Genomic DNA, 10,802 nt, shown 5'->3' on the forward strand with positions numbered 1-10,802 from the left:
AGAGACACTTCTCTAGCAAACATGGGAGTCCTAGTCACCAGAATGGTAATCTCTCTTATGGACTGACAATTTACAAGGCCTGGATAAACTTTCCTACAAAGGTTAACCACTTCCTTTATGGATGAACAAACATACTCATTACAATTTTTTTTGTGTAAGACATATTTACAAACAAAAAAATCAAAATGAAGTAGTGCTCTACAGAAAGTGACAATGCCCTTGAAATATGCTATGATCAATCTTCTAATTAATAATTCAGACTATCAGGTACAAGAAAGAGGTAGTCTTATTAACAGTAGTTCAGTATTCCCCAACTGTCCCAAATAAAATTCAATAAACTAATATCCTGGTTTATACATCCAACTTATGTGAGCTTTGTGAACTCTGGGCACAATGACAAAAATTAGCTTTCTTCCAGAAAAGTGGTAGACAGATTATGACACATGGTAATAACCAAGCAACTACCAACTTTAAGTGCTATCTGTGTTATTAAGTAAGCATGGTGCTCTCTGAGAGCATTAAGAGAGGACAAAAAGAGGCCACATATTAAACCTGACAAGCTCAGGAGAGGCCTCCATGGCAGCCTTACAAACTCAGAGATCTAAAGTAACCACAAAGGATGGTCTGAAATTAAAGCTTATTAACTAAAAGCAGTTTATAGCAGGTAGTCATGTCCTAGGCTAAAATCTTCCCTGACAAAAGTCAATCTTTGTCTATCTACTTTAACATGCCTTTCTTTTTTAACTTTCTACTTTTAACATGTCAAACTTTTGCATCTACTATAACATGCCTTTGGAATATGAAAGTAATTTCCTTTTTTCCAGACCCGCTCAAAGCACAGGTACCTCATCAGAAAGGAGACCACAAATCCCCTCATTGTTACTGAGTTAATTGTTGACTGTTAACTATTCTGTACCCACCTACGTAAAAGAAGTGTCTATCATTTTACTTTTTATCCACCCCCAGAAGCTTCCCCTGCTTTGTTTTCTCCCTCCTCCCTAATCTATCACCAGTAAATTTCATGTAACCCACTTACTCCTTTCTATTGATTGTAATGTATAAAGTAGGGTGCAGAACTGCCATTTTTCCAGCGCCTTTTCTCAGTCTGCTGGGATTCTGCTTCCCAGCAATTGTCATCAATTTGGCTTAAATAAATTTACAAAAATTCACGGCAGATTTGAATGTTTCTTTCATTGACAATTACACAAATGGGGAAGTACAGACACACCTTGGACATACTTCAGGTTGCATTCTAGACCACTGCAACACACAAAAAAGTGTCACAAAAAAGTGAGTCACATTTTTTTTTTGCAAGTAGAGGGTCTTGCCCTCAATTTGCAAAGAAATGCAACATCTGTGAAGCACAATAACATGAAGTGTGCCTGTAATTTTTCCTTTCCACTTCAATGAGTTCCTTTGTACCACTCAGTAAAGAGTAAAAACAATAAATATGTGTTAGATGAATGAACTAGTATAGTACTTTCCAGTTTTACAAAGTACTTTTTCATATAGTCTCTCATCTAACCTTCACAAAGTATTAGAAAAGGCAGGAATTAGCACCCACACTTAAAATGAATGGAAAAATGTTGATTTTTACCTAAAATGAGAGGGAGAAGGACAGGACAGTTCGGTAGAATTCCAAGAGATTAGCCTAATTTTAATCACCTAATATCACATCCCAGCAAAATTATCTGCTATCCTCTGAATCGTCTTACTGTATCCTTCCTATGATTGATTCCCAGACCAAGCTGTTTTCCCTTTGTTAGGACATTCATTTTTTTCCTCTAAAAACACCCCCTTTTCTCTTTAATAATTACTTCCTAAACTTCACCTGCTTCACAACACTGTCCCAGATTAAACCATTCAGAAACACTTCTCTTTCCCCTCCCCCTTTCCAAACCCTATGACATAAACAAATACCTCTCAGCTGTCTGTAGTTATGCAATATAGCTGTTGTTATACCTGCCACTTGAGTATATGAGCTCTGGTAAAAAAAAATCTTGATTGTACTCAATAATCTATAGTATCTAATATAGCTCCTTCTTTATAATGCTGAGTAGTATTTTTTTCATCCCTTAATATAAACTCATTAAAAAAACAGAAGTAATGGAAAGAGTACATTAGCTTTGGATTGAGACAAATCTGTATTTAAAACTCTGCCCCTTAGCATCTAAATCTAAATCTAAAATTAATTTCTCTGTAAATCTAAAATTAAAAATAAAAAGTTAAAAAAGGAATAAAAAGCCTCTGCCACTTGCTTGGTACTGTGTAACTGTAGTTAATCCATTACACTCAACCTGTTAGACCTCGATTTCTCCATCCGAACCAAAGACATGTGGCCTACACCAAAGGACTGAGAGAAGAACAAAACTGCCGCAAAGTAGAGCTCCTTAAAGCAGGTTTTTGTTCAGTTTCTCAACCAACCTTTTATAATATTTCTGAAAATAAAACACATTTTTCATTTTCACCAGTAACTTTTTTATTTGGGTATTTTTAGTATGTTGGCTACCTCCCACTTGGATTCTAGTGGGTAGAGGCCGGGGGTAGATGCTGCTAAACATCTCCCAATGCATAAGACAGCCCCACAGCAAAGAATTATTTAGCCAAAATGTCAGTAGTACCAAGAAACTTCAAAAACCACTTTTGACATGTTCAATCAGTAACAGCACCTTCTCCATACACTGCACAGATCTTGTTTTCAATTTCAGTTGGGTTTTTACCTTTCTTGAAATAATAAAGCATAATACACCAAAAATGTTGTGTATATTCTTCTATCTTCAATATTAAAATGGCTACACACAAATCCATCAATTTTGATAAGTTTTTAAAAAAATGCATGCTGATATAACAGCTATCACAATACAATCTAACAAAATTGTTCCCAATGAAGTTAAAGACAACTAAGCAGTACTAGGGCCATCATACAGAAAAAAACTAAATGAACTTTTTGGCCAACCTAATACTAACCATTTAACACAACCATAAAGCACCATGGAAAAACAAAAACAAACATCCCACACACACAATATACTCAGGTCACTCTGAACATTTTCTCCCACTCATCTCACATCTCTAGCCTCATTCCCAACTACTCACCTCTTTTATTTACAAACCCATTTGCCTATTTCTTAAGACGCTTATTCCAGCAAGAAGAATTAGGTGTGCAAATAACAGTAATCTTCGTGTCAAAGAAGCACATGGAAGCAAGACTAAACAAAGGTGTGAAGTGGTAAGTGACTGCAACACATTCATGGAGGATAAACTGTTCCTTCCCTGAAGATGGTCCTAATTCAGGCACTTGATTCTTTCCCCTTTGATCAATGGTTTTAAGTATTTCTAGCTGTGGAACCCAATACCTAAAACAGACATCAGCAGACTGCCCTGGTCAAAACAAAGAGGACTGGGTATAGTAGAGCCCTTCCAAAGAAGCTTAGGGCTGTGTGAACTAGTGAGAAAAATCATTGTCCTAAATTAGAGGTTCTCACGGTATGGTTCAAATGACACTGTAAGTTCCCCAAGACCTCTTTCAAGGAGTTGTTGAAGTCAAAACTATTTTCATAATAAGTATTAAACATTATTCACCTTATGACTGTGCTGACATTGCACTGAAGTGCAATAAGCAATGGTTTATACAACTGCTGAAATCCGAGCAAGAATCAAGACAATGGCCTCAAACTGTACTAACAGTCACTGAATTCTTCACTGCTACTCACTTAACAATACAACAAAAAAAATCTATTTTGACTTGAATGTCCTTGTTGAAAAACTAAAAAGCGCCAATAGTATTAATTCTCAACATTTCAGTACACATCTTTTTAATATTTTGATTATTTTGGGGGGATGAAATGGGAAGTACTTAAAAGCAGTTGTGCATATTGAAATACAAGGATTGTGAGCTTTCACTTCTGGCCAAGATGTAGGCATAGGTAGATACACTTTGCCTCCTCACATAACCAAAAGAAGGACAATAACAAATTTAAAGACAAAAAACAACCAGAACTGCCAGAAAATTGAACTGTATGGTAGCCAGACAACCAAGGAATTAAAAAACAAACATTCATCCAGACTGGTAGGAGGGGCAGAGACTGGCAGCTGTGGGGGAGAGGATGTCTGGCAAGGCAATGGCTCGTCCCACATTTATGGAAGGATAACCTGATAGGAACAACTGGGGAGCAAGACTGACTGTGCAACCCAGGGTTCCAGTGTGGGGGGTGGGGGGAGAAAGCCTTAAAATCGCTGGCTGTAAAATCTCTGGGGATTGCAGCAGTGGCAGGAGAGTTTGTTGGAGAGACCAACAGGGTCCTAGAATGTACACAAACCACCCACCCACACACCCAGGAATCAGCACCAAAAGGGTCCATTCTGTTTGTGGATAGCGAGCAAAGTGCTCAAAGCCAGCCAAGAGCTGAATAAACAGCACTGCTGCCTCTCTGACTCCTCCCCCACCAAACAGCGCCACAACACAGCAAGGTGGGTTGCCCCACCCTGGCAAATACCCAAGGCTCTGCCCCTTACAACCTAACAGGAGTGAAAGAACAGATCAAACTCCAGCAAGACAACTAAGTGAGGAAGAGACATCCAACCTATCAGATGCAGAGTTCCACACATTGGTAATCAGGATGCTCACAGGAATGGTTGAGTATGGTCGCAAAACAGAGGAAGAAGTGAAGGCTATGCAAAGTGAAATAAATGAAAATGTACAGGGAACCAACAATGAAGAGAAGGAAATCGGGACTTAAGTCAACAGTTTGGAGCAGAAGGAGGAAATAAACATTCAACCAGAACAGAATGAAGAAACAAGAATTCAAAAAAATTAGGAAAGATTTAGGAACCTCTGGGACAACTTTAAACATTCCAGCATCTGAATCATAGGGGTGCCAGAAGGAGAAAAAGAAGAGCAACAAATTGAAAACTTATTTGAACAAATAATGAAAGAGAACTTTCCTCATCTGGTAAAGGAAATAGACTTCTAGGAAGTCCAGGAAGCTCAGAGAGTCCCAAAGAGGTTGGTCTCAAGGAAGCACACACCAAGGCACATCATAATTATACTACCCAAGATTAAAGATAAGGAGAGAATTTTTATAGTAGCAAAAGAAGAGCAGAGAGTTACCTACAAAGGAGTTCCCATAAGACTTTCAGCTGATTTCTCAAAGGAAACTTGCAGGCAAGAAGGGGCTGGCAGGAAATACCTGATGTGATGAAAAGCAAGGACTTACATCCAAGATTACTCTATTCAGCAAAGCTATCATTTAGAATGGAAGGCAGATAAAGTGCTTCCCAGATAAGGTCAAGTTAAAGGAGTTCATCATTACCAAGTCCTTATTATGTGAAATGGTAAATGGACTTATCTAAGAAAAAGATCAAAACTATGAACAGTAAAATGACAACAAACTCACAACTATCAACTGAACCTAAAACAAAAACAGACCAAGCGAACAACTAGAACAGGAACAGAATCACAGAAATGGAGATCACTCTGAATGTTATCAGCAGGGAGGGGGTGGGGAGGAAAGAATGGGGAAAAAGGTACAGGGAATAAGAAGTATAAATGGTAGGTACAAAATAGACAGGGGGAGGTTAGTATAGGAAATGGAGAAGCCACAGAACTTTATATGTACGACCCATAGATATGAACTAAGGAGGGCTGGGAATGCTGGTGGGAAGGGAGAGTGCAGGGTGGAGGGAGAATAAATGGGAAGAAAAAAATGGGACAATTGTAATAACATAATAAAATATACTTTAAAAAATAAAGTGATAGAAAAAGAAAAATACAAGGACTGTCTCAAAGTAAAACACTTGTGTATTTTGAGTACAAAGCTGAACTAGCTGATTTTTTCATGGAACACCATGTTTATTTCAAAGAATGAATGACAAACTACGGTTATTCAGGTTGAGAATAAAATACTGGAATTTTGAAAACTTGTGTCCACCACCAAGAACTCATTAGCTTCCCAACTCTAAAAGACTTATCTTAAGAGTGAAAATATTAACTGTAAAATTAAATTTGTTAACAGTTGGAAGAGTTGTATAATTCCGTAAACTAATGATTTCTAAATGACCAACGTGTAAAATCATGCATGGATAAATATCCCTTCAAAGTGCAAGAATAAGTGAATTTTAATGTAACACAGTACAAAAGTTCAATGATATGGTTTCAGATTCCATACTGCAACAAACTTTTAGAAAGGTTTGAGTGCCCTGGCTGGTGTGGCTCAGTGCACTGAGTGTCAACCAGTGAACCAAAGGGTTGCTAGTTCGATTCTAGGCAGGGCACATGCCCGGGTTATGGGCCTGGTCTCTGGCTGGGGGTATGTGAGAGGCAACTAATCTACGTTTCTCTCCCTCTCTTTCTCCCTTCCTCCACCCTTAAAATCTTTTTAAAAAAATAAAAAGGTTTGAGTGTAGTGTCAAAGAATATCTACAATTATTTGAAAAGGCTATTTAAAAACTCCTCCCTTCAATTATTTAAGTCATCTAAACTGGCAGGGCTTGGGGAGGGCAGAGAAAGCCCTCCTCCATTTTCCAATATCTGTATGAGGCTGGATTTTGTTCACATACTTCAACCAAAACAACATATTAACCATCTGATTGCAAAAGAAGATCTACAAATCCAGTGGTCTTTATTAAGTCAGACGCTAACGAGATGTGCAAAAATGTAAGAAAAATGCCACCTTTGTCACTAAATTTTTAGTATTTTTAATAAAATTATGTTATTATTGACAAGTTTATTATTTTTAAGCAATTTTTGAAAATGTATAATATTTTTAGTACAGTAAATACTAGTAGATATAACCCACATAATTAAAAGCTCTTTGGAGACTTAAAAGCATAAAGGAATCCTGAGACCTCAAACTTTGAGAGCTGCTATCCTAGACTATTGCTATAGCCTGACTCCAGTTCCACATCTTACAATCTACCCTACTACATCCAGCTTAAACTCACTTAGTATCAGACTTAGCTAATTAGAGCTTTATTTTAAGATATAATTTTTATTTCTCCACTGAAAATTTGAGTTTGTTCCACACTATCCTGAATTAAGTACAAACTCTTCAATAAGGCAAATTATCAGTATTTATTAAATTCTCAGTGTCAGTACAGTGGGTCAAAACCTCTGATCAGTGCTTATTTATGTGACAGCAAGTTATCAGTGAAATGAAAAGATAATGGAACCACAAAGCATCAAATTTCATTACATCAATTCAACTACAAGCCTCTGTACCTTCTTACATAAAAACAGTTGTTGCTTTATTTACCCAATGGTCTATCTCCTTTCAAAGCCTTGATTTTTCCTATGTCAGAGAATGAGAGGCTACCACAGAAACAAAAGGGAAACTAAAGAAAATGAATCGAGGACTCTTATCTTTTCAGCATCTCAATTTAAGGGTTTTTCAAGGGCAATTTTAACAAAATGCAACTTATTAGCTGACTTTACAAGCATACACCAGACAACATAATGGTATGATTTTACTAAAACATTGGGAATATTTTCTCTAGAGCAGTGGTCTCAATTAGAGGCAATTTTGCTCCCAACGGACATTTGACAATGTCTGGAGACATGTGGATTGTTACAACTTGGGGAGAAGGTATTATGGGTATCTAATGGATAGAGGCCAGGAATGCTGCTAAACATCCTACAATATAGAAGATAGTGTCTCTACAACAAGGAATTATCTAGCTCTAAATGTCAACAGTGCCAAGGCTGAGAAACCCTGCTCTAGAGACATACTATGTCAAGTAGGGCAGATCCTTAAGTAATGTCATTTTCAACATCACTTTGTTATAATGTTGATGAAATGCTGTAAGAACTTAACTCTTGTTTATATCAATTAGCCTATGGTCAAACTGGTTCGTTATACTTAGTGTCCTTACAGTTCCAAGAACTTATCAATGACACTAAGTGAGGGCTTACTGTACTTAGGTTCAATTCCAAACACAAAGAATACATCAAAATCTCAAAAAATGCTGCTTATATACCTTGCCTCTAATACCTATTATTTAATCTGATTTTCGTAGTCCTCTAACTTTCAACAAATTCCATAATTAAAAATATGCTCTTTAGCCCCAGCTGGTGTGGCTCAATGGATTGAGCACTGGTCTTCGAACCAAAGTATAGCTGGTTCAATTCCCAGTCACGGCACATGCCTGGGTGGTGGGCAAGGTCCCCCCATGTGGGGTGTGTGAGAGGCAACCAAACTTTGATGTTTCTCTCCCCTTCTTTCTCCCTCCCCTTTCTTCTGTCTAAAAATAAATAAATAAAATATTGAAAAAATGTGATCTTTATTGGAAATGAAACACCAGTATTACTATCCCTTACTTTCCAGGTTAACTGCCACCGTAAAAATATTATCATAATATAATACAACCAATTTTTTCCCTTAGCTGTAAATTTGGTTTCCAGAATGTTCTATTATCCAGGAGCTAGTGGACATAAATGAAGTCAGGTACCAAAGTACCACAAAAATATAAGAATGGTGTGGTTCCTCCTATCTGGGCCTATTTCAGAAGCACACAAACATCTAGCCTCTTTAGACTATTTTTAGGTTTAACTCCTCCATATTTGTTTACTCATTAAAGAAACACACTTACTCAGAGCCTAATATGTGCCAAACAACCTGAATACAAAGACAAAAGTATTTTATCACAGAATAAAAAGATAAACAGCTAAAACACAAAATGATTTATGCTATTTATAGCACAAAATGGGGGGGGGGGGGAAATGCCAGGAAAGACTTTCCATAAGAGGGTGATGCTTGAACTGAGAAAATGTCACAGAATATATACCCTATTCATATCTTAATATTTAGACTACTGATCTCTACTGCTCTTATACACTACTATTTTTCACTTTTGCTCTGTCATCTAAACAAGGGCAAAATGAAGATATGATTGATGTAAACAAAACGAAGTGGCAACTAACTCACTTTCAGGAAATCTTAATGAAGAGTCAAAAAATAACTCCATCAATGTATTTCCTAGTCCCTCCATCCTGTTCAACTTCTAGTTTTGTCTTTTAAATATTCTAACTTCTTCCACCAAGTAAACATACCATCTGTCACTTAGTTAACAAGAGTTTCTTTCTTAATTTTTAAGACTGTCACAGAAAATGCTCACTGGTCTTTTCTTTCTTCCAGTTACTTTCTTCTCCCAAAACAGAATTTAATCTTCTCACTACCTTCTACTACAAAACTCTGAATTTGTACAAGAGAGAAGCTATGAGTTCCAAGATACAAAATTTGCTACCTACCTTTCTAAGTCTCACCTGTACTTTCTGCTTTCTATTCCAATATCGCTGTGGGTCACTAACTGAATTATTTCTTCTGAGTCCCCAGGAGAATAAAAATTTTAGATTTGGAAGAAGAAACTAGCCAGTAACTTGTGGGTTACCATTTCATTTTCCAATATATAACATTACTGACATTCTTGAACCAATTTTTAAGTTTAGCTCTTATGGTCCAGGTTAGGGTACCACTAATTAAGTGTCTGCATAATGGTGAATAGAGTTGCTAACAACTAAATGAGAATGCTATTGAAGATTTTATCTGCTTCTAACTACCCAATGCCCCCGCACCCCCACTACCACCCTAAACGAAATCCTCAATAATGAAAGGCTAGAACACCCAGAAAGAATGATGCAGCAGACAAATTTCTAGACTGAGTCAGATCTGGCACTGGCTGATAATGTCCCTTCTCTGGGCCTCGACTTCTTGACCTCTGAAACTTGCACGTGATCTAGGGTAAACTGACTTAATTACTAAGGTCCTTAGCGATACAGTAATCCGGAAACCCCTTCTCAATTAGCTTTACATGAAACACGTGGGAGACCAGAAAATAATCATTTACTCCACTAACACTACCTTAATTCCCAGATGTTTCAAAAAACTAACCAACTCCTGAACCACCCACCCTAACACTGGAGCTGCGAATTTCCCCTGTACGCAAATAAAGCCCATCCCACACAAGAGTCAAGAAAGCGCTGGGAAAACATATCCAGGATTTTAAGGCGCTGCCACCGCAAACGGCGCCGGCCCACCTAGTAACCGCTGGGCAAATGAATTAAGTACAACTGGACAGATGGACGCTCCCTCACCGTAGGCTGCGAGGAGAGGCCCAGGGCCCAGACCCCACGAATAGCCATTCTCTCCCAGTTCTCGAAGAGCCGGCTTGTGGGTCGCAGGGTCGCGGGCCCGCCCCCACTCTCAGGGCAGAGGTGCGCGCGGGGCGCGAGACTTCAGCGCGGAGAGGGCCTGGGAAGCCCCGCACACCGCCCGCCCAAAGGGGAGGAGGAGCCTGCTGCCCCGAGCCGCCGCCACCCCGGCTTCCGACTTACCGAGGTGCGGTGGGGGAGGGGAAGTGTCAGGAGTAAGGGCCTAGGCCCGTTCGCCACCCGCCGCTCTGAGAGCAGCGCGCGGCCGCCACGAAACCGTCGCCCCAGTCAACACCACCGATACCGACCGCCGCTACGGGCGCAACGCGCAAAGGACCGGTCTGCGTCACACGCCGCCCACCGTCAGAGGCTCTCTCCGAACGCTCCGCCCCTGCCGCTTGTGCATTGGTAGCTGAAGACGTCACTCTAGGCCCACCTTATTACGCATTGGGCAACAAGTCTTTTGAAACTGAACGTGAGGGCGGTCTTCGGAAGAAGGGGAGAGGAGGAAGAGGAGGGACTTACGGAGTTAGGGGAGGGAAAAGGAGGGGTTTTGGAAGGGACATGGAGTCCCGCCTCTCGCCGCCACGGTTGGCTGGGAGAGAGTTATTACGTCACATAGCCCCCCTCGAAGTGGGCTGGTAAGTGGCTACATTGG

General features: G+C 39.3%; 1 protein-coding gene across 7 annotated transcripts in view; it reads right to left on the reverse strand.

Annotated features, from left to right (window-relative positions):
• Window positions 1–10,746, reverse strand: part of NUP98 (nucleoporin 98 and 96 precursor) — a 106,987-nt gene extending 96,241 nt beyond the window's left edge. For 3 of the 7 annotated variants that reach the window (XM_036028879.1, XM_036028883.1, XM_036028882.1), the window contains exon 1: window positions 10,328–10,508. The gene's annotated coding sequence lies outside the window, so the exon portion shown is untranslated. Of the gene's footprint in view, window positions 1–10,327 lie in introns of all 7 variants that reach the window. The other 4 variants (XM_036028878.1, XM_028514293.2, XM_028514294.2 and 1 more) reach the window with 3 other exon arrangements.
• Window positions 10,747–10,802: the final 56 nt, after the last annotated feature.

This window comes from Phyllostomus discolor, chromosome 6 (genome assembly GCF_004126475.2).
Source record: "Phyllostomus discolor isolate MPI-MPIP mPhyDis1 chromosome 6, mPhyDis1.pri.v3, whole genome shotgun sequence".
NCBI lineage: Eukaryota > Metazoa > Chordata > Mammalia > Chiroptera > Phyllostomidae > Phyllostomus > Phyllostomus discolor.